Below are 22,703 nucleotides of genomic sequence, written 5' to 3' on the forward strand. Positions count from 1 at the left end.
CCTTATTCATTCCCATCGCCACCCCGCCACACATGAAATAACAACCCCCTTCCCTTGCATGTGCACAAGGTAGCGCTAGGAAAAGACAACAAAGGCCACATTCGTTCACACTCAGTCTCTAGTTGTCATGTATAATGCACCGAAACCACATGAGCACCAATTATACCCTCAACTGCCACATTACTCACCGCATTTAAATAATCCATCACTTATACCCGGATTCGTGCGTCAAAACTGCTAACACACTAACTCAGCTGCTCTCAAAACACTTACCTCTCATGATCTTTCATCTCATGATGACAAGCACCAATCATTACCCACTTCTCTCCATCCACTTTCAGTTTTACCCACATCAATCTAGAATTTACTTTCTTACACTCTTATCGTGCTACTCTTTCCATAGCTCTTGTCCTCTCATCAACCCTGACTTTACTCCCATGACTTTTCCAAACCATTCTTCTTTTACCCTTGAGTTTCATTTCACTCAGAGCTAGAACATCCAGGTTTCTTTCTTCAAACATACTACCTATCTCTCCTTTCTTCTCATCTTGGTTACATCCACACACACTCAGACACCTCAATCTGAGCCTTCGAGGAGGATGAGCACTCTCTACTTGACTCCAATTTTCCCCTTTAGAATTGAAATATCACCAATAAAAAAAATATTGTGTGGCAGGGTGTAAGTAAGAACATTCATGAAGGAGCTCTAAGTAGAAACATTAGGTAATTGGAAGGAATATTGGGCAGAAGCATTAGGCAGAAGTAGTCAGTAGGAGCCTCTACAAACATTGCACTTGACTTACCCTCTGCCAATGGCCTGTTAAAGGTTAGGTACTAAATGCTAAAAAGTACCACTAGAATTCATTAGATATGGGGACTCTATTGCTATGGCAACCCCTTAACAGAGTAGCAGAAGAGAACAAGCATCAGAGATATAGATAAACAGATAGATTAAGGTGTATGTCTGCATAGTTGTGAATGGTTTTCTTGCAAGGTAAGCAAGAAATTTCCTGTTGACAAAGGTGAACTCACAGCGCAGAAGCTGGTGGTGACCAGCCTATAAATGTTTGCATTCAACTTTCATTTGACACTTTCTGGTCATTCACCTTTTTCAACATCACTTGATCATTAATGATTGCTCTCTAACATTATGTACATTATTAATGATATGGTATGCATGCTACTTCTGGTCATTCAATGTCTATCATTCCACACTTATATATATTCATCAACCACTGTTTTCATATTTGCTTGCTGATTTCTGCCTCCATGAGGTAGAGCTAGGAATAGTTGAAAAATCCCTCGATTGCTCACATCCACTCTATAGTTGTTATGCAACTAACCAAAGCTAAGCCCTACAGACAGCATTTTGCCCCCTGTACACTACACTTCACCCAGTTCACTATATCTCTTGTATGCCTCTCACACTCCTGCATGTTCAGGCCACAAAATCACTAAGCTTGTTTCACACCATCCTTCCATCTCTTTCAAAATTTCCTGTCCCCTTTGCTCCCTCCACTTCAGACATGCAGATCCTCTCTGTCAGTCTTTCTTCACTCATCTTCTCAATACGTCTAAACCATTTCAGCATACCACAATCAGCTCTATTAATGAAACTTTGATTGCTGCCAAAACTCTCTTTTACAATCATTCCTAACATGATCAACTTGCCAAACTCCATATATAGTCCAAGGCATTTTCCATAGCATACTGAATGAAAATTAATCACAATATACACTATAGTTATGTATTTTTATCACATATATTATTGGTGTTTTGACAAGAAAATAGTGAAATTGGAGAAAAATGTAGCTTAGACATTGAAGCTTATTGATAGAGTGGTTAAATTGATGAGAACTGCTATTGACCTTTGTGTAAATAAATTATACATTTCCTTTTTCCATAGCCAGAGGTTCAACCATTATGTGACATTCATTTTTTTTTTCATTCATTTCAAGCTAGAAGTTTCTGTTTTCTAAATTGTTTCTTACATTTTTCATATGTATATATATGTATGTGTGTGTGTGTGTATATGTGCATGTGTATGTGTGTGTATGTGTATAAGTATATATTTTTTTTTTTTCTTTTTTTTTTTTTCATACTATTCGCCATTTCCCGCATTAGCGAGGTAGCGTTGAGAACAGAGGACTGGGCCCTTGAGGGAATATCCTCACCTGGGCCCCTTCTCTGTTCCCTCTTTTGGAAAATTAAAAAAAAAAGTGAGAGGGGAGGATTTCCAGCCCCCCGCTCCCTCCCCTTTTAGTCGCCTTCTACGACACGCAGGGAATACGTGGGAAGTATTCTTTCTCCCCTATCCCCAGGGATAATAAGTATATATATATAAGTATATATATATATATATATATATATATAAGTATATATATATGTATATTATCCCTGGGATAGGGGTGAAAGAATACTTCCCACGTATTCCTCGCGTGTCGTAGAAAGCGACTAGAGGGGACGGGAGCGGGGGTCCAGAAATCCTCCCCTCCTTGTATTAACTTTCTAATATGGGAAACAGAAGAAGGAGTCACGCGGGGAGTGCTCATCCTCCTCGAAGGCTCAGAGTGGGGTGCCTAAATGTGTGTGGATGTAACCAAGATGTGAAAAAAGGAGAGATAGGTAGTATGTTTGAGGAAAGGAACCTGGATGTTTTGGCTCTGAGTGAAACGAAGCTCAAGGGTAAAGGGGAAGAGTGGTTTGGGAATGTCTGGGGAGTAAAGTCAGGGGTTAGTGAGAAGACAAGAGCAAGGGAAGGAGTAGCAACACTCCTGAAACAGGAGTTGTGGGAGTATGTGATAGAATGTAAGAAAGTAAATTCTCGATTAATATGGGTAAAACTGAAAGTTGATGGAGAGAGGTAGGTGATTATTGGTGCATATGCACCTGGGCATGAGAAGAAAGATCATGAGAGGCAAGTGTTTTGGGAGCAGCTGAATGAGTGTGTTAGTGGTTTTGATGCACGAGACCGGGTTATAGTGATGGGTGATTTGAATGCAAAGGTGAGTAATGTGGCAGTTGAGGGAATAATTGGTATACATGGGGTGTTCAGTGTTGTAAATGGAAATGGTGAAGAGCTTGTAGATTTATGTGCTTAAAAAGGACTGATGATTGGGAATACCTGGTTTAAAAAGCTAGATATACATAAGTATACTTATGTAAGTAGGAGAGATGGCCAGAGAGCGTTATTGGATTACGTGTTAATTGACAGGCGTGCGAAAGAGAGACTTTTGGATGTTAATGTGCTGAGAGGTGCAACTGGAGGGATGTCTGATCATTATCTTGTGGAGGCTAAGGTGAAGATTTGTATGGGTTTTCAGAAAAGAAGAGTGAATGTTGGGGTGAAGAGGGTGGTGAGAGTAAGTGAGCTTGGGAAGGAGACCTGTGTGAGGAAGTACCAGGAGAGACTGAGTACAGAATGGAAAAAGGTGAGAACAATGGAAGTAAGGGGAGTGGGGGAGGAATGGGATGTATTTAGGGAATCAGTGATGGATTGCGCAAAAGATGCTTGTGGCATGAGAAGAGTGGGAGGTGGGTTGATTAGAAAGGGTAGTGAGTGGTGGGATGAAGAAGTAAGAGTATTAGTGAAAGAGAAGAGAGAGGCATTTGGACGATTTTTGCAGGGAAAAAATGAAATTGAGTGGGAGATGTATAAAAGAAAGAGACAGGAGGTCAAGAGAAAGGTGCAAGAGGTGAAAAAAAAAGGGCAAATGAGAGTTGGGGTGAGAGAGTATCATTAAATTTTAGGGAGAATAAAAAGATGTTCTGGAAGGAGGTAAATAAAGTGCGTAAGACAAGGGAGCAAATGGGAACTTCAGTGAAGGGCGCAAATGGGGAGGTGATAACAAGTAGTGGTGATGTGAGAAGGAGATGGAGTGAGTATTTTGAAGGTTTGTTGAATGTGTTTGATGGTAGTGATAGAGTGGCAGATATAGGGTGTTTTGGTCGAGGTGGTGTGCAAAGTGAGAGGGTTAGGGAAAATGATTTGGTAAACAGAGAAGAGGTAGTGAAAGCTTTGCGGAAGATGAAAGCCGGCAAGGCAGCAGGTTTGGATGGTATTGCAGTGGAATTTATTAAAAAAGGGGGTGACTGTATTGTTGACTGGTTGGTAAGGTTATTCAATGTATGTATGACTCATGGTGAGGTGCCTGAGGATTGGCGGAATGCGTGCATAGTGCCATTGTACAATAGCAAAGGGGATAAGAGTGAGTGCTCAAATTACAGAGGTATAAGTTTGTTGAGTATTCCTGGTAAATTACATGGGAGGGCATTGATTGAGAGGGTGAAGGCATGTACAGAGCATCAGATTGGGGAAGAGCAGTGTGGTTTCAGAAGTGGTAGAGGATGTGTGGATCAGGTGTTTGCTTTGAAGAATGTATGTGAGAAATACTTAGAAAAGCAAATGGATTTGTATGTAGCATTTATGGATCTGGAGAAGGCATATGATAGAGTTGATAGAGATGCTCTGTGGAAGGTATTAAGAATATATGGTGTGGGAGGAAAGTTGTTAGAAGTAGTGAAAAGTTTTTATCAAGGATGTAAGGCATGTGTACGTGTAGGAAGAGAGGAAAGTGATTGCTTCTCAGTGAATGTAGGTTTGTGGCAGGGGTGTGTGATGTCTCCATGGTTGTTTAATTTGTTTATGGATGGGGTTGTTAGGGAGGTAAATGCAAGAGATTTGGAAAGAGGGGCAAGTATGAAGTCTGTTGGGGATGAGAGAGCTTGGGAAGTGAGTCAGTTGTTGTTCGCTGATGATACAGCGCTGGTGGCTGATTCATGTGAGAAACTGCACAAGCTGGTGACTGAGTTTGGTAAAGTGTGTGGAAGAAGAAAGTTAAGAGTAAATGTGAATAAGAGCAAGGTTATTAGATACAGTAGGGTTGAGGGTCAAGTCAATTGGGAGGTGAGTTTGAATGGAGAAAAACTGGAGGAAGTGAAGTGTTTTAGATATCTGGGAGTGGATCTGGCAGCGGATGGAACCATGGAAGCGGAAGTGGATCATAGGGTGGGGGAGGGGGCGAAAATTCTGGGGGCCTTGAAGAATGTGTGGAAGTCGAGAACATTATCTCGGAAAGCAAAAATGGGTATGTTTGAAGGAATAGTGGTTCCAACAATGTTGTATGGTTGCGGGGCATGGGCTATGGATAGAGTTGTGCGCAGGAGGATGGATGTGCTGGAAATGAGATTTTTGAGGACAATGTGTGGTGTGAGGTGGTTTGATCGAGTGAGTAACGTAAGGGTAAGAGAGATGTGTGGAAATAAAAAGAGCGTGGTTGAGAGAGCAGAAGAGGGTGTTTTGAAGTGGTTTGGGCACATGGAGAGAATGAGTGAGGAAAGATTGACCAAGAGGATATATGTGTCGGAGGTGGAGGGAACGAGGAGAAGAGGGAGACCAAATTGGAGGTGGAAAGATGGAGTGAAAAAGATTTTGTGTGATCGGGGCCTAAACATGCAGGAGGGTGAAAGGAGGGCAAGGAATAGAGTGAATTGGAGCGATGTGGTATACCGGGGTTGACGTGCTGTCAGTGGATTGAATCAAGGCATGTGAAGCGTCTGGGGTAAACCATGGAAAGCTGTGTAGGTATGTATATTTGCGTGTGTGGACGTATGTATATACATGTGTATGGGGGGGGGGTTGGGCCATTTCTTTCGTCTGTTTCCTTGCGCTACCTCGCAAACGCGAGAGACAGCGACAAAGTATAATAAAAAAAAAAATAAATACACTATAATGTTATGAAAAATTTTACATGTAATAAGGTAATACCGTAAAGTTCCATGACAAACACCTACATAAAAAAAACACTTTTACCACTACTATTATTATTGTCTTTCACACATATTGGCCATTTACTGCATTAATAAGGTAGCATCAAGAACAGATGACTAAACCGTAGGGGGCGATCCACAATTGGCCCCCTTCTCTGTTCCTTCTTTTGTTAAAGTAATACAGGAAGGTAGGATTTCAAGACCCCCACTCCCAACCCTTTTAGTTGCCTTCAACGACATGCAGGGAATAAGTGGGCAGTATTCTTTCTCCACTATTCCTAAGGATAAATATCATTATTATCAAAATTACATGACATGAGAACCCCTTTCTCAGAAAGGACTTCTGGAGGTTCAAGGCTGCACTACTAACTTCAAAGCTGCACTAGTTCCAGTAGTAAGAAAATGATGAACTCTCTTAATATGGGAAGTTCCACGATGAGGAGACTCCTATTCATCGACAGGCAATAACAAAATGACACCAAAGGCAACTTTTCATTACAAGAAAACCACAAGAAGGCAGAACCTGATTATGCTACTTTTTCCACTATTTCCGGCTGTTTTATTCATTCTTACATCTGTAATGTAGGTTTGCGGCAGGGGTGTGTGATGTCTCCATGGTTGTTTAATTTGTTTATGGATGGGGTTGTTAGGGAGGTAAATGCAAGAGTCCTGGAAAGAGGGGCAAGTATGAAGTCTGTTGGGGATGAGAGAGCTTGGGAAGTGAGTCAGTTGTTGTTCGCTGATGATACAGCGCTGGTGGCTGATTCATGTGAGAAACTGCAGAAGCTGGTGACTGAGTTTGGTAAAGTGTGTGGAAGAAGAAAGTTAAGAGTAAATGTGAATAAGAGCAAGGTTATTAGGTACAGTAGGGTTGAGGGTCAAGTCAATTGGGAGGTGAGTTTGAATGGAGAAAAACTGGAGGAAGTGAAGTGTTTTAGATATCTGGGAGTGGATCTGTCAGCGGATGGAACCATGGAAGCGGAAGTGGATCATAGGGTGGGGGAGGGGGCGAAAATTTTGGGAGCCTTGAAAAATGTGTGGAAGTCGAGAACATTATCTCGGAAAGCAAAAATGGGTATGTTTGAAGGAATAGTGGTTCCAACAATGTTGTATGGTTGCGAGGCGTGGGCTATGGATAGAGTTGTGCGCAGGAGGATGGATGTGCTGGAAATGAGATGTTTGAGGACAATGTGTGGTGTGAGGTGGTTTGATCGAGTAAGTAACGTAAGGGTAAGAGAGATGTGTGGAAATAAAAAGAGCGTGGTTGAGAGAGCAGAAGAGGGTGTTTTGAAATGGTTTGGGCACATGGAGAGAATGAGTGAGGAAAGATTGACCAAGAGGATATATGTGTCGGAGGTGGAGGGAACGAGGAGAAGAGGGAGACCAAATTGGAGGTGGAAAGATGGAGTGAAAAAGATTTTGTGTGATCGGGGCCTGAACATGCAGGAGGGTGAAAGGAGGGCAAGGAGTAGAGTGAATTGGAGCGATGTGGTGTACAGGGGTTGACGTGCTGTCAGTGGATTGAATCAAGGCATGTGAAGCGTCTGGGGTAAACCATGGAAAGCTGTGTAGGTATGTATATTTGCGTGTGTGGACGTGTGTATGTACATGTGTATGGGGGGGGGGCATTTCTTTCGTCTGTTTCCTTGCGCTACCTCGCAAACGCGGGAGACAGCGACAAAGTATATAAAAAAAAAAAAATCTGATACAATAAATGACACAAAACAGAAATTCTGATAAATTTTCATAATGGCTGCCACAAACATTTTCAATGAAATGTCTGCAAGTCTTTTCTCTGAAGCACAATTTTTTTTGGATGATGCTACATCAGAACAGTGTTAAGGGAGCTGAACTACAGAGGGCAGTTGTAAACCAATGAATTACACACTATGGATGAGGGGAGAATGACTGGTGACCTGACCACACACTTAAAGTGTCTAAATCTGTTGTTGACATCAAGAGAGAACAGTTCTTTGTGAAGTGTACTGACAGAATTACTGCAGGGCACTGCAAAAAACTTGGAAAGAAGCCTGTTTGAAAGGATTAAAGGAAGTAATACTTCAGCTGCAAGGCAGTGGATGATTGGAACAAGCAAAGTGACCAAATGTTGAATGCAAACAGCAAACATTAGTTTAACAGCAGACTGACAGAAAGTTCAAGAGATGGGACCCACAATTTTAAAACTTTCTCTTCACACTATACAAATAGGTAATTACAAACTGAAATAAAACTGAGCATGACAGAATAGCAAGTTTATCTGATAGGGCCCTCAAGTGTGTAAAACTCCCTCCCAGTGCACAAATAAGTAATGAGATGTGCTATCAAAATAAAAAAAAAAAATGAGAAAACACTTCCTTCCTGTAGCATACAAATGAGTATTAAGACTTAGAAGCAAAATACATGCAAATGCTAGCATGCATAAACACATGGTTGTTTAGTTTGTTTATGGATGGGGTGGTTAGGGAGGTAAATGCAAGCGTTTTGGAGAGAGGGGTGAGTATGCAGTCTGTTGTGGATGAGCAGGCCTGGGAAGTGAGTCAGTTGTTCGCTGCTGACACAGCTCTGGGGGCTGATTTAGGTGAAAAACTGCAGAGTTTGGTAACTGAGTTTGGGAAAGTGTGTGAAAGGAGAAAGTTGAGAGTAAATGTGAATAAGAGCAAGGTTATTAGGTTCAGTAGGGTTGAGGGAAAAGTTGACTGGGTTGTAGGTTTGAATGGAGAAAAACTGGAGGAAGTAAAGTGTTTTAGATATCAGGGCATCGACTTGGCAGCGGATGAAACCATGGAAGTAGAAGTGAGTGACAGGGTGGGGGAGGGGGCGAAGAGTCTGGGAACAATGAAGAATGTGTAGGAGAGAACATTATCTCAGAGGGCAAAAATGGGTATGTTTGAAGTAATAGTAGTTCCAACGATGTTATATGGTTGCGAGGAATGGGCTATAGATAGGGTTATAAGGAGGAGGGTGGATGCGTTAGAAATGAAATGTTTAAGGGCATTGATCGATTAAGTAATGAACGGGTAAGAGAGATGTGTGGTAATAACATGAGTGTGGTTGAGAGAGCAGAAGAGGGCGTGTTGAAATGATTTTGACACATTGAGAGAATGAGTGAGGAAAGATTGACAAAGAGGATATATGTGTAAGAGGTGGAAGGAAGAAGGGGAAGTGGGAGACCAAATTGGAGGTGAAAGGATGGAGGGTGAAAGGCGTGCAAGGAATAGAGTGAATTGGAATGATGTGGTATACTGGGGTGGACGTGCTGTCAATGGATTGAACCAGGGCATGTGAAATATCTGGGGTAAACCATGGAAAGGTGTGTGGGGCCTGGATGTGGAACGGGAGCTGTGGTTTCAGTGCATGACAGCTAGAGACTGAGTGTGAACGAATGTGGGGTTTTTTTTGTCTTTTCCTGGTGCTACCTCGCTGGGGGGATGCTATTTCAAGTGTGGCGGGGTGGCAACGGAAATGGATGAAGGCAAGTATGAATATGTACATGTGTATATATGTGTATGTCTGTGTATATATATGAATACGTTGAAATGTATATGTATGTATATGTGAGTGTGTACTGGTTTATGTATATGCATGTGTATGTGAGTGGGTTGGGCCATTCCTCGTCTGTTTCCATAAGCTACTTCGCTAATGCAGGAGATGGCGATTAAGTATAATTTATACTTTTTCATTATTACACCCAAATGCCACTTCCCACATCAGCGAGGTAGCACCAGGATAGACAAAGAATGGCCCATCCAATCATATACACACATATGTACATGAATGCCCATACACATGCATATACATACACATACATATCAACATATACATACACAAACACAGACATACATATATACACATGCACATATTCATACTTGCTTGCCTTCACCCAGTCCTGTCACTATCTACCCTACAGGAAATAACATCGCTACACATGCTTCACCAAGGTAGTGCAAGGAAAACAGACAATAAAGGCAGCATTTGTTCACACTCAGTCTCTAGCTGTCATGTCTAATGCACTGAAACCACAACTCCCTATCCACATCCAGGCCCTACAGACCTTTCCATGGTTGACCCCAAATACTTCACAAGCCCTGGTTCAGTCCACTTACAGCACGTCGACCCCAGTATACCACACTGTTCCCCGATCACTCAAAGTCTTTTTCACTCCATCCTTCCATCTCTCATTCAGTCTCCTGCTTCCCTTGTTCCCCTCACCTCCGACATATATATCCTCTTTGTCAATCTTTCCTCACTCATTCTCTCCATATGTTCAAACCATTTCAACACACCCTCTTCCTGCTCTCTCAACCACACTCTTTATTTCCACACATATCCCTTACACTTTCATTAATTACTCAAACTACCTCACACACATATTGTCCTCAAACACTTCACTTCCAACACATCTACCCTCCTCTGAACAACCCTATCTATAGCCCATGCCTCACAACCATATAGCATTGTTGGAACCACTATTCCTTCATACATAATCATTTTTGCTCTCCAAGATAACATTCTCTCCTTCAACACATTCTTCACCGCTCCCAGAACCCTCGCGCCCTCCCCTACCCTGCAACTCACTTCTGCTTCCATGGCTCCATCTGCTGCTAAGTCAACTCTCAGATATGTAAAACACTTCACTTCCTCCAATTTCTCTCCATTCACACTTACATCCCAATCAACTTGTCCCTCAACCCTACTGAACCCAATAACCTTGTTCTTATTCACATTTACTCTCAACTTTCTCCTTTCACAAACTTTTCCAAACTCAGCCACCAGAGATGTATCATCAGCGAACAACAACTGACTCACTTCCCAGGCCCTCTCATCCCCAACAGACTGCATTCTTGCCCCTCTCTCCAAACCTCTAGCATTTACCTCCCTAACCACCCCAAGCATAATCACATTTACTTATTCATTTATTTATCTATATTCATTATACTTAATAGCTGCTCCCTGCGTCAGCGAGGCAGCGCCAGAAAACAGGTGAAGAATAGCCCATCCACTCATATAAATATATATATATACATAAATGCCCATACACACTCATATATATATATACATACACATATCAACATATACATATATACACATGTACATATTCATACTTGCTTGCCTTCGTCAATTACTGGTGCCACCCCACCCCAAAGGAAACAGCATCGCTACCCTTGGCTTCAGTGAGGTAGCACCAGGAAAACAGACAGAAAAGGCCACATTCATTCACACTCAGTCTCTAGCTGTCATGTGAAATGCACCTAAACCACAGCTCCCTGTCCACATCCAGGCCCCACAGACCTTACCATGGTTTACCCCAGATGTTTCACATGCCCTGGTTCAGTCCACTGACAGCAAGTCAACCCTAGTACACCAAATCATTCCAATTCACTCTATTCTTGCATGCCTCTAACCCTCCTGTATGTTTAGATCCTGATCACTCAAAATCTTTTTCAATCCATCCTTCCACCTCTAATTTGGTCTCCTGCTCCTCCTTGTTTCCTCCACCTCTGATACATATATCTTCTTTGTCAATCTTTCCTCACTCATTCTCTTCATATGTCCAAACCATTTCCCCACATCTCCCTTACCCTTTCATTACTTACTCGATCAAACCACCTCACACCACATATTGTCTCCAAACATTTAATTTCCGACACATCCATCCTCCTCCGTACAACCCTATCTATAGATCATGCCTGACAACCATATAACATTGTTGGAACCACTATTCCTTCAGAGAGCTGAGGAAGGACTAGCACTACTCCTGAAGAAGAAGTTGTGGAAGCATGTGACAGAGTGTAAGAAAGTAAATTCTAGATTGATGTGGGTAAAACTCAAAGTGGATGGAGAGAGATGGGTGATTATTGGGGCCTATCCACCTGGTCAAGAGAAGAAAGATCATGAGAGGCAAGTGTTTTGGGAGCAGCTGAGTGTGATAACAGCTTTCATGCAAGAGACTGGGTTATAGTGAAGGGTGATTTCAATGCGAAGGTGAGTAATGTGGCAGTAGAGGGTACATTTGGTGTACATGAGGTGTTCAGTGTTTTAAGTAGAAATGGTGAAGAGCTTGTGGATTTGTGTGCTGAAAAAAGACAGGTGATTGGGAGTATCTGGTTTAAAAAGAGAGATATACATGAGTATACATATGTGAGTACCAGATGGTCAAAGAGCATTGATGGATTGTGTGTTAATTGATAGGCATGTAAAAGAGAGACTTTTGGATCTTAATGTACTGAGAGGGGCAGCTAGTGGGATGTCTGATCACTATCTTGTGGAGGAGAAGGTGAAGATTTGTAGAGGTTTTCAAAAAGAATGTTGGGGAGAAGAGAGTGGTGAGAGTAAGCGAGCTTGGAAAGCAGACTTGTGTGAGGGAGTACCGAGAGAGACTGAGAGTAGAATGGCAAAAGGTAAGAGCAAATGACGTGAGGGGAGTGGGTGAGGAATTGGATGTAATTAGGGGACCAGTGATGGCTTGCACAAAAGATGCATGTGGCATGAGAAAGATGGGAGGTGGGCAGATTAGAAAGGGTAGTGATTGGTGGAATGAAGAAGTAAGGTTGTTAGTGAGAGAGAAAAGAGAGGCATTTTGAGGATACTTGCAGGGAAGTAGTGCAAATGATTGGAGATGTATAAAAGAAAATGGCAGGAGGTCAAGAGAAAGGTGCAAGGGTTGAAAAAGAGGGCAAATGAGAATTGGGGAGAGAGAGTATCATTAATCTTTAGGGAGAATAAAAAGATGTTTTGGAAGAAGATAAATAGTATGCATAAGACAAGAGAACAATTGGGAACACTGGTGAAGGGTGCAAGTGCAAGTGGGGAGGTAGCAAGAAGTACTAATGAAGTGAAAAGGAGATGGAGTGAGTATTTTGAAGGTTTGTTGAATGTGTTTGATGCTAGAGTGGCAGATATAGGATGTTTTAGTCGGGGTGGTGTGTGAAGTGAGAGGGTCAGGGAGAAAGGTTTGGTAAACAGAGAAGAGGTAGTGAAAGCCTTGTGGAAGATGAAATCCGGCAAGGCAGTGGGTTTGGATGGCATTTCAGTGGAGTTTATTAAAAAGGGGGTGACTGTGCTGTTGAGTGGTTGTTAAGGATATTCAATGTATGTATGGACCACAGGGAAGTGCCTGCGGATTGGTAGAATGCATGCACAATGTTCAAACTACAGAAGCCAAGTTTGTTAAGTATTCCTGAGAAATTATATGGTAGGGTAATGATTGAGAGGCTGAAGGCATGTACAGATCATCAGACTGGGGAAGAGCAGTGAGGTTTCAGAAGTCGTAGAGGATGTATGGATTAGGTAGTTTGCTTTGAAGAATGTATGTGAGAAATACTTAGAAAAAACAGATGGATTTGTACATAGCATTTATGGATCTGGAGAAGGTATATAACAGGATTGATAGAGATGCTTTGTGGAAAGTTTTAAGGGTATATGGTGTAGGAGGTAAATTCCTAGAGGCAGTGAAAAGTTTTTACCAGGGATGTAAAGTATGTGTACAAGTAAGAAGAGAGGAGAGTAATTGGTTCCCAGAGAACGTAGGTTTGCGGTAGGTGTATCTAATGTCCCCATGGCTGTTTAATTTGTTTATGGATGGGGTAGTTAGGGAGGTGAATACAAGAGTTTTGGAGAGAGGGGCGAGTATGCAGTCTGTTGGAGATGAAAGGGCCTGGAAAATGAGTAAGTTGTTGTTCATCAATGATACAGCTCTAATGGCTGATTCACGTGAGAAACTGCAAATGTTGGAGACTGAGTTTGGAAAAGTGTGTGAAAGGAGAAAGTTGAGAGTAAATGTGAATAAGAGCAAGGTTATAAGGTTCAGTAGGGTTGAGGGACAAGTTAATTGGGATGTAAGTTTGAATGGAGAAAACCCAGAGAAAGTGAAGTGTTTTATATATCAGGGAGATGAAGAGGCAGCAGTTGGAACCATAGAAGCAGAAGCGAGTCACAAGGTGGGGGAGGGAGCGACGGTTCTGGGAGTGAGGAAGAATGTGTGGAAGGAGAGAATGTTATCTTAAGAGCAAAAATGGGAATGTTTGAAGTAGTTGTTCCAAAAGTGTTATATGGTTGCGAGGAATGGGTTATAGATAGGGTTGTATAGAGGAGGGTGGATGTGTTGGAAATGAGATGTTTGTGGACAACATGAGGTGTGAGGTGGTTTGATCAAGTAAGTAATGAAAGAGTATGAGAACTGTGTGGAAATAAAAAGTGTGTGGTTGAGAGAGCAGAAGAGGGTGTGTTGAAATGGTTTGGACATATGGAGAGAATGAGTAAGGAAAGATTGACAAAGAGGATATATGTGTCAGTGGTGGAGGGAACAAGGAGAAGTGGGAGACCAAATTGTTGGTGGATGGATGGAGTGAAAAAGATTTTGAGTGATTGGGGCCTGAACATACAGGAGGGTGAGAGACATGCAAGGAATAGAGTGAATTGGAATGATGTGGTATACCGGGGTCAACATGCTGTTAATGGACTGCAGGGCATGTGAAGCATCTGGGGTAAACCATGGAAAGGTCTGCGGGGCTTGGATGTGGATAGGGAGTTGTGGTTTTGGTGCATTACATATGACAGCTAGAGACCGAGTATGAACAAATGTGACCTTTTTTGTTTGTTTTTCTAGTTACCTTGCTGAAGTGGGGTGTAGTGATACTGTTTCCTGTGAGGAAGGGTGGTGACAGGTATGGATGAAGGTAAACATGTATGCATATGTACATGTGTATACATGTATATGTCTGTGAATGTATGTATATGCACATATAAGGGAGTTCATATACATACATAAGGCACTATCTCGCTGACGCAGGAAACAGCGATTATGTATAATATATGTATAAATCAACTGTTCAACAAAAATCTTGACAGGCACACATGACATGAAAATGTAGCAATAAATGAGATACCCTGAACAGAGCACTTACCCCTAAATCTTGTAGTTCATGTTCCTTACAGGAGAGTTTCATTATATGATACTGCTCTTTACGTTGTAATTCAGCTAACTGCCCTTTCAATCTTTCCTCGTTTTCTCTTGCACCACGTAACTCCTCCACTGTGGGTTAAAAGTAATTTCTCTTTAGAAACCTGCTATCTAAAAACATTAGCATAAAACTGAAAATTGCACTGCAATTGCCATGAACAGGAATGTAAGATTTTAAAGATACTGCATAACTCTAAAGTACATTACCTTACATACACTTTCTGACAACATTGGTTCTGAGGGGCTATCTTCTACCCCCTGCAGCTCAGTCTGCAACCTAACTACTCCAGCATGACCTGATCTATGATGTATGCTGCTACATTTCACCATTCACTATATACCACACTTACTTCAATATGTCACCCACTTTTTTAAGCCACACTGTGAATTCTGGATATATTTCATGCAAAAATGATAGGGTCTCTATCATAAGCCACACCCCAAAGTTAAGCTACCACTTTGAAAGCACACATCAAAACTACCTTCAAATTCTTAAATACAACTGGTCACAAGGTGAGTTAGGTTTTGATAACTTGGTGTTACTGCGCATCATATTCATTTGCAAAATGATATTCAATGGAGATATTGGATTAAGGGTCAAAAGTCAAAATAAAATAAAAAAAAAAAAACTGCTTTATGAATGTATTAAGCCACCAAAATCTACTAAACATAGTCTATATAATACAATATCTAGTGAAATCCAACTGGAAAACGTGATGACAAGAGCATGATACAATAGTGGTATGGATTAGGATGGAGTTGGCAGGAGAGTGGGGTATAAGACGTTCTACCTCACCCACTGAATTATCTGATTCAGCATGCTTCAATTGAGTTGAAGAGGTTTGCCTATAACTTCTGAAAAAGATAACCAATTCTAGCTCAATAGCATGCTTTTTTGTTTTTTACTATAAAAAGAGTGTGGTTGAGAGAGCAGAAGAGGGTGTGTTGAAATGGTTTAGACACATGGAGAGAATGAGTGAGGAAAGATTGACAAAGAGAATATATGTGTCAGAGGTAGAGGGAAGAAGTGGGAGACCAAATTGGAGGTGGAAAGATGGAGTGAAAAAGATTTTGAGCGATTGGGGCCTGAATATACAGGAGGGTGAAAGGCATGCAAGGAATAGAGTGAATTGGAACGATGTGGTATACCGGGGTCGACGTGCTGTCAATGAATTGAACCAGGGCATGTGAAGCGTCTGGGGTAAACTATGGAAAGGTCTGTGGGACCTGGATGTGGAAAAGAAGCTGTGGTTTCGGTGCATTACACATGACAGCTAGAGACTGTGTGTGAATGAATATTGCCTTTTTTGTCTGTTCCTGGCACTGCCTCACTGGAGAGGGGGGGATGCTATTTCGTGTGTGGCGGTGTGGCAACGGGAATGGATGAGGGAAGCAAGTATGGATATGTACATGTGTATATATGTATATGTACTTTATATTTCATATTTTCATTATACTTTGTCACTGTCTCCTGCATCAGCGAGGTAGCACAAGGAAACAGACAAAAGAATGACCCAACCCACCCAAATACACATGCATATGCACACACGCACATACACATACCTATACATTTCAACGTATACATACATATACATTTTTTTTTTCTTTGCTGCTGTCTCCCGCATTTGCGAGGTAGCGCAAGGAAACAGACGAAAGAAATGGCCCAACCCACCCCCATACACGTATATACATACGTCCACACACGCAAACATACATACCTACACAGCTTTCCATGGTTTACCCCAGATGCTTCACATGCTCTGATTCAATCCACTGACAGCACGTCAACCCCGGTATACCACATCGCTCCAATTCACTCTATTCCTTGCCCTCCTTTCACCCTCCTGCATGTTCAGGCCCCGATCACACAAAATCTTTTTCATACATACATATACATACACAGACATATACATATACACACATGTACATAATTCATACTTGCTGCTTTCATCCATTCCTATCGCCACCCCACTACACATGAAATGGCACCCCCCTCTCCCCGTGAGGTAGCGCTAGGAAAAGACATCAAAGGCCACATTCGTGCAAACTCAGTCTCTAGCTGTCATATGCAATACACCGAAACCACAGCTACCTTTCTACATTCAGGCCCCACAAAACTTTCCATGGTTTACCCCAGACGCTTCACATGCCCTGGTTCAATCCATTGACAGCACATCGACCCCAGTATACCACAGTTCCAATTCACTCTATTCTTTGTACGCCTTTCACCCTACTATGTGTTCAGGCCCCAATCATTCAAAATCTTTTTCACTCCATCCTTCCACCTCCATTTTGGTCTCCCAATTCTCCTCATTCCCTCCACCTCTGACACATATATCCTCTTTGTCAATCTTTCTTCACCCATTCTCTCCATTTGACCAAACCATTTCAGAACATCCTCTTCTGCTTTCTCAACCACACTCTTTTTATTACCACACATCTCTCTTACACTTTCATTACTTACTTGATCAAACCACCTCACACCACATATTGTCCTAAAACATCTCATTTCCAACACATCCACCCTCCTCCACACAAACATATCTATAGCCCACGCCTCACAACCATATAACATTGTTGGAACCACTATTCCTTCAAACATACTCATTTTTGCTCTCTGAGAGAGCATTCTCACCTTCCACACATTCTTCAACGCTCCCAGAACCTTCGGCCCCTTCCCCACCCTGTGACTCACTTCCACTTCCATCCACTGATAATCCACTTCCAGATATCTAAAACACTTCACTTCCTCTTAGTTTTTCTCCATTCAAACTTACCTCCACCCTACTGAACCTAATAACTTGCTCATATTCACATTTACTCTTAACTTTCTTCTTTCACACACTTTACCAAACTCAGTCACCAGCTTCTGCAGTTTCTCAACCGAATCAGCCACCAGTGCTGTATCATCAGTGAACAACAACTGACTCCCTTTCCAAGCCCTCTCATCCATAACAGACTGCATACTTGCCCCTCTCTCCAAAGCTCTTGCATTCACCTCCCTAAAAGCCCCAGCCATAAACAAATTAAACAACCATGGAGACATCAAGCACCCCTGCCAGAAACATACATTCACTGGAAACAAATCACTTTCCTCTCTTCCTACTTGTACACATGCCTTAAATCCTCAATAAAAACTTTTCACTGCTTCTAGCAACTTACCTCCCACACCATATACTCGTAACACCTTCCACAAAGCATCTCTATCAACTCTATCATATGCCTTCTCAAGATCTATAAATGCTACATACAAATCCATCTGTTTTTCTAAGTATTTCTCACAAACATTCTTCAAAGTAAACACCTGATCCACACATCTTCTACCACTTCTGAAACCACAATGCTCTTCCTCAATCTGATGCTCTGTACATGCCCTGACCCTCTCAATCAATACCCTCCCCTCATATAATTTCCCAAGAATACTCAACAAACTTGTGCCTCTGTAATTTGAAAACTCACCTTTATTCCCTCTGCCTCTGTATGCATGCATTCCGCCAATCCTCAGGCACTTCACCATGAACCATACATACATTAAAAATCCTCACCAACTGGTCAACAACACAGTCACCCCCTTTTAATACATTCCACAGCAATACCATCCAAACCTGCCGCCTTGCCAGCTTCTGCAAAGCTTTCACTACTTCTTCTCTGTTTACCAAATCATTCTCCCTGACCCCTCTCACTTCGCACATCACCTTGACCAAAACACCATATATCTGCCACTCTATCATCAAACACATTCAACAAACCTTCACAATATTCACTCCATCTCCCTCTCATTTCACCACTACTTGTTATTACCTCCCCATTTGCCGCCTTCACCAATGTTCCCATTTGTTCTCCTGTCTTACGCACTTTATCTACCTCCTTCCAAAACATCTTTTTATTCTCCTTAAAATTTAATGATACTCTCTCACCCCAACTCTCATTTGCCCTCTTCTCACCTCTTGCACCTTTCTCTTGACCTCTTGCCTCTTTCTTTAATACATCTCCCAGTCATTTGCACTACTTACCTGCAAAAATCATTAAAATTCCTCTCTCTTCTCTTTCACTAACAATCTTATATCTTCATCCCACCACCTACTACCCTTTCTAATCTGCCCACCTCCCACATTTCTCATGCCACAGGTATCTTTTGTGCAAGCCATCACTGCTTCCCTAAACACATCCCATTCCTCACCCACTCCCCTTATGTCATTTGCTCTCACCTTTTTCCATTCTGCACTCAATCTCTCCTGGTAATTCCTCACAAAAGTCTCTTTCTCAAGCTCACTTACTCTAACCACTCTCTTCACCCTAACATTCTCTCTTCTTTTCTGAAAACCTCTGCATATCTTCACCTTCACCTCCACAAGATAATAAGACATCCCTCCAGTTGCTCCTCTCAGCACATTAACATCCAAAAGTCTCTCTTTCATGCACCTATCAATTAACACATAATCCAATAACGCTCTCTGACTATCTCTCCTACTTACATACATATACTTCTGAATATCTCTCTTTCTAAACGTGGTACTCCCAATCACCAGTCCTTTTTCAGCATATAAATCTACAAGCTCTTCACCAAATCCATTTACAACACCGAACACCCAATGTACACCAATTATACCCTCAACTGCCACATTACTTACCTTTGCATTCAAATCACCCATCACTATAACCCGGTCTCGTACATCAAAGGTGCTAACACACTCGCTCAGCTGCTCCCAAAACACTTGCCTCTCATGATCTTTCTTCTCATGACCAAGTGCATATGTATGTATATATGTATGTATATGTGCACGTGTGGGCGTTTATGTATATACATGTGTATGTGGGTGGGGTGGGCCATTCCTAATCTGTTTCCCTGTGCTACCTCGCTAATGCAGGAGACGGTGGTTAAGTAAATAAATAAATAAACAAATAAATAAATAAAGCTCTTTGTAGCCTTGTGAAACATCTGTAACTTAAGAGGAAACAAGTCAAGAATCTTATTTGAAATGATGTCTGAAAGAAACTAAACAATGAAACTGCAAATGCAGGGACCATACAAAATTTTTAAAGTTGTATGACAGTGAAAAGTTCAAGAGATGAGGCCCCATAAATGTTGAGGCTGTTTGTACAGTAGGTGAATGAATTAGAGAGAGGTGATAATAAAAGTTGCTTTATGTGCTATCCCTCCTCCCAATTATCACCTTTCCCTCTCTATTTTTCTATGTAGTTCCCTTATGTATTCACTTTATGCTGTATATGTATCTTCAACTTTACTTACACTTTCTCCCTTCTCAACACTTTTGGGGATATGGATGTCAGTGCTATGTAGCAGGGTGACTTGATCATCAATCTACACACACATCATATCCAATTACTAGTTGAATTTTGCATGCATGATAGGCCCTGTTTGCTGGCTGCAGATAGTAACCCAAACAAAGGATGAGTCACCGGAGCTGCCTGGAAGCCTCAGCAACCCAACAGCGAATGTGGTGTATGGTAATACACCTTTTCTAAGGAACTACCGAGCCTATAACACTGACCTTCCCATGCCCCCTCTGCATCCATACCAACCTTACTTATGACAGGCAAAACAAGTATAAAATTAATCTTTCCTGAGATAAAAATGCCTAACTCTTAAATACTAAGAAACAAACAAGTTAAATTTTTTTCATCAAGCGATTAATAAACAAACACTTCAATTTTTTTCATCAAGCAATTAATAAAGATATAAAGTTTATATACCTTACATAAGACTGGCCAATCTGACATACTGTGTTTTCATAAATAAGACTGCAAATCATTCTGCTAGTCTTTGCACAATGAGGCACTGTATAAAGAAAAAAAAAATGCTCACCAAAACAGTTCAGGGAAACTGAAGGAGGCAGGATAGGAGAGGATGTGATGAAGAAAGAATAGGCACAACAGTGTAGGAGTTAGAGAGGAAGAATTGTTAGTTCAACAATAGGGAAGGAGCTGTTGGCAGGGTGGGTCGGGAGAGGTACCTGAGACTGTGAGGTCCTTCTTATCTCCTTTCACCAACCATCCCCAATCCATGTAACCTTACCTCTTCCTCATTCCTCCAAAGCCTTACCTTCGTCCATCATTATCTTTCTTTCTAAAACTCACATTCAGTGAGCAGCAAAGGTATTATGTTGGTAAGCATTTAACAAGACAATACAGTACTTGGAAGCAAACAAGTTCATCTACATTAATCAACAATGCGTAGTATCACCTTGTTTACTTTATTATGCATAATGTCCTATATATCAGTTTATGGTACTCTGAGTTTCTGACAGCCATAACAGCTACAAGTACACCACCGAATTTCCGGCAACTGATGGTTAGGCAACTCCTTTAGTTTGGACAAAATTACATGAGGGAACTTGAAATTACCGCAGACTAGTTTACTGGGCGGCCACAGATGGCATTGTGTGTAGGGCGCGCTTATCTGTCTTCTTTACACTGCACTTGGTGGTGATACCGTAATTCTGTGAGATTCTTAGCTTATTTTGCTTAAATCTAACCAAAGCTATGGCTTCTAAGACATATGAGAGAGTCAGTCATTTTGTCAAACGTAAACACAAGTCCTTATCGATCCAAGATAAAGTAGAACTGTTGGAAAAGTGGACCGCGGTGTTTCGTTGCGTAAGCTGTGTGACATCTACAGTATTGGTTCATCAAGTCTTTCACGCATCAAAGGAAAAAGAAGTCATTCATGAGTTGGAGTATGCTAAAAGTGTTACAGAACCTGTTGCAAAGGATATGGCAAGTAATCTTAATGAAGAAAATCTAAGCAAGTGGATGAACATTGACAACATAACAACGGTTGTGTATCATCTTACAGACTTTGAAATTATAGATACTGTTCTGAATACTCACAAAAACACAGGATGTGATGAAGATGAAACAGATGTAGCTGAAAGACTTTCTACTGAAAAGTTAATTGAGTTGATGAGTGAATTAATCAGAAGACTCAAGCAAAATACCTTTGTTATGAAAAAAGAACTAATGAATTTTCATTTGATGCATGAAAAATTACACAGGGAAAAATCTAAACATATGAAGCAACTTAGCCTGGATGAAATGTTTAAGAAGATAGCAAAGAAGAATGTGTCTCAGAGCAGTAAGCCTACCAGTGCATCTGTAAATCCTGTGGCTTCAACTTTAAGTACTTCGGGATATGTCTCACCTGCAACATCAGAAATCCAAGATGAAACAATCAACTATGAAACAGACAGTAATTCTGACTGCCCTCAACTTCCAGACCTTTGTGATTAGCTTTACAGTTCCACTAAAAGTCTAAAATCTGTCACTTTGGGAATTGCAGTGCTGCAACATTCTTTGTAAGTAAAGAAATTAATAAATTTGCATTCAATTTTTGTTTAATCTTGTTTAATTGATAACTGTAATCTTGTTTCACTAATGTACTATTGTTGAAGTACCTATATTTTATTATTTAATTTACATTCAATATTCAATTCAAATTTCTAGCAGCCCATGGTATACTTTAGACACATGGGAGATGTATAATTAGTGGGTTAGAAGTGGGCTGATGAATTATCATTACATGACCATGGTTGGTCCGGCAAAATGGTCAATCCGGCAAGGCTTTGGAATTAAGAGTGTCGGAAAATCGGTGGTGTATCTGTATGTGTGTAAGTTCATATTAATCATGAATTTTTGCAATCTGGCCATCATTCAAGGGAATTGTTTTCTTGGAGAACACTGCTAAAAATAAAACAACTAGAAGAGAAGCCATTGTTATGGGGTTACATTCCAGGAAGTCATGTTTTGGTCACACTTTCCATGTATAAACAGTACAGTACTTCTCTGAAATTATATTTTTGGTTTACAGAATTCATCTATGGGTCTAAGTATGCAATTGTTACAAAGTGTAGTGTGCCTCAACCTCTCCTATGTTTTCTTGCCATCCTAAATACATGAAAAGTTCAACAAGCCAACTCCCTTCCCAGACCATTCACTCACTGTACCCCACACCAGT

The 22,703-nt window shown here is 41.2% G+C and overlaps 1 pseudogene; it reads right to left on the bottom strand.

Moving 5' to 3' along the window:
- The window catches only part of LOC139745773 (uncharacterized), a 370,344-nt pseudogene that overhangs the window by 304,606 nt on the left and 43,035 nt on the right, over window positions 1-22,703 (bottom strand).

This window comes from Panulirus ornatus, chromosome 62, assembly GCF_036320965.1.
Source record: "Panulirus ornatus isolate Po-2019 chromosome 62, ASM3632096v1, whole genome shotgun sequence".
NCBI lineage: Eukaryota > Metazoa > Arthropoda > Malacostraca > Decapoda > Palinuridae > Panulirus > Panulirus ornatus.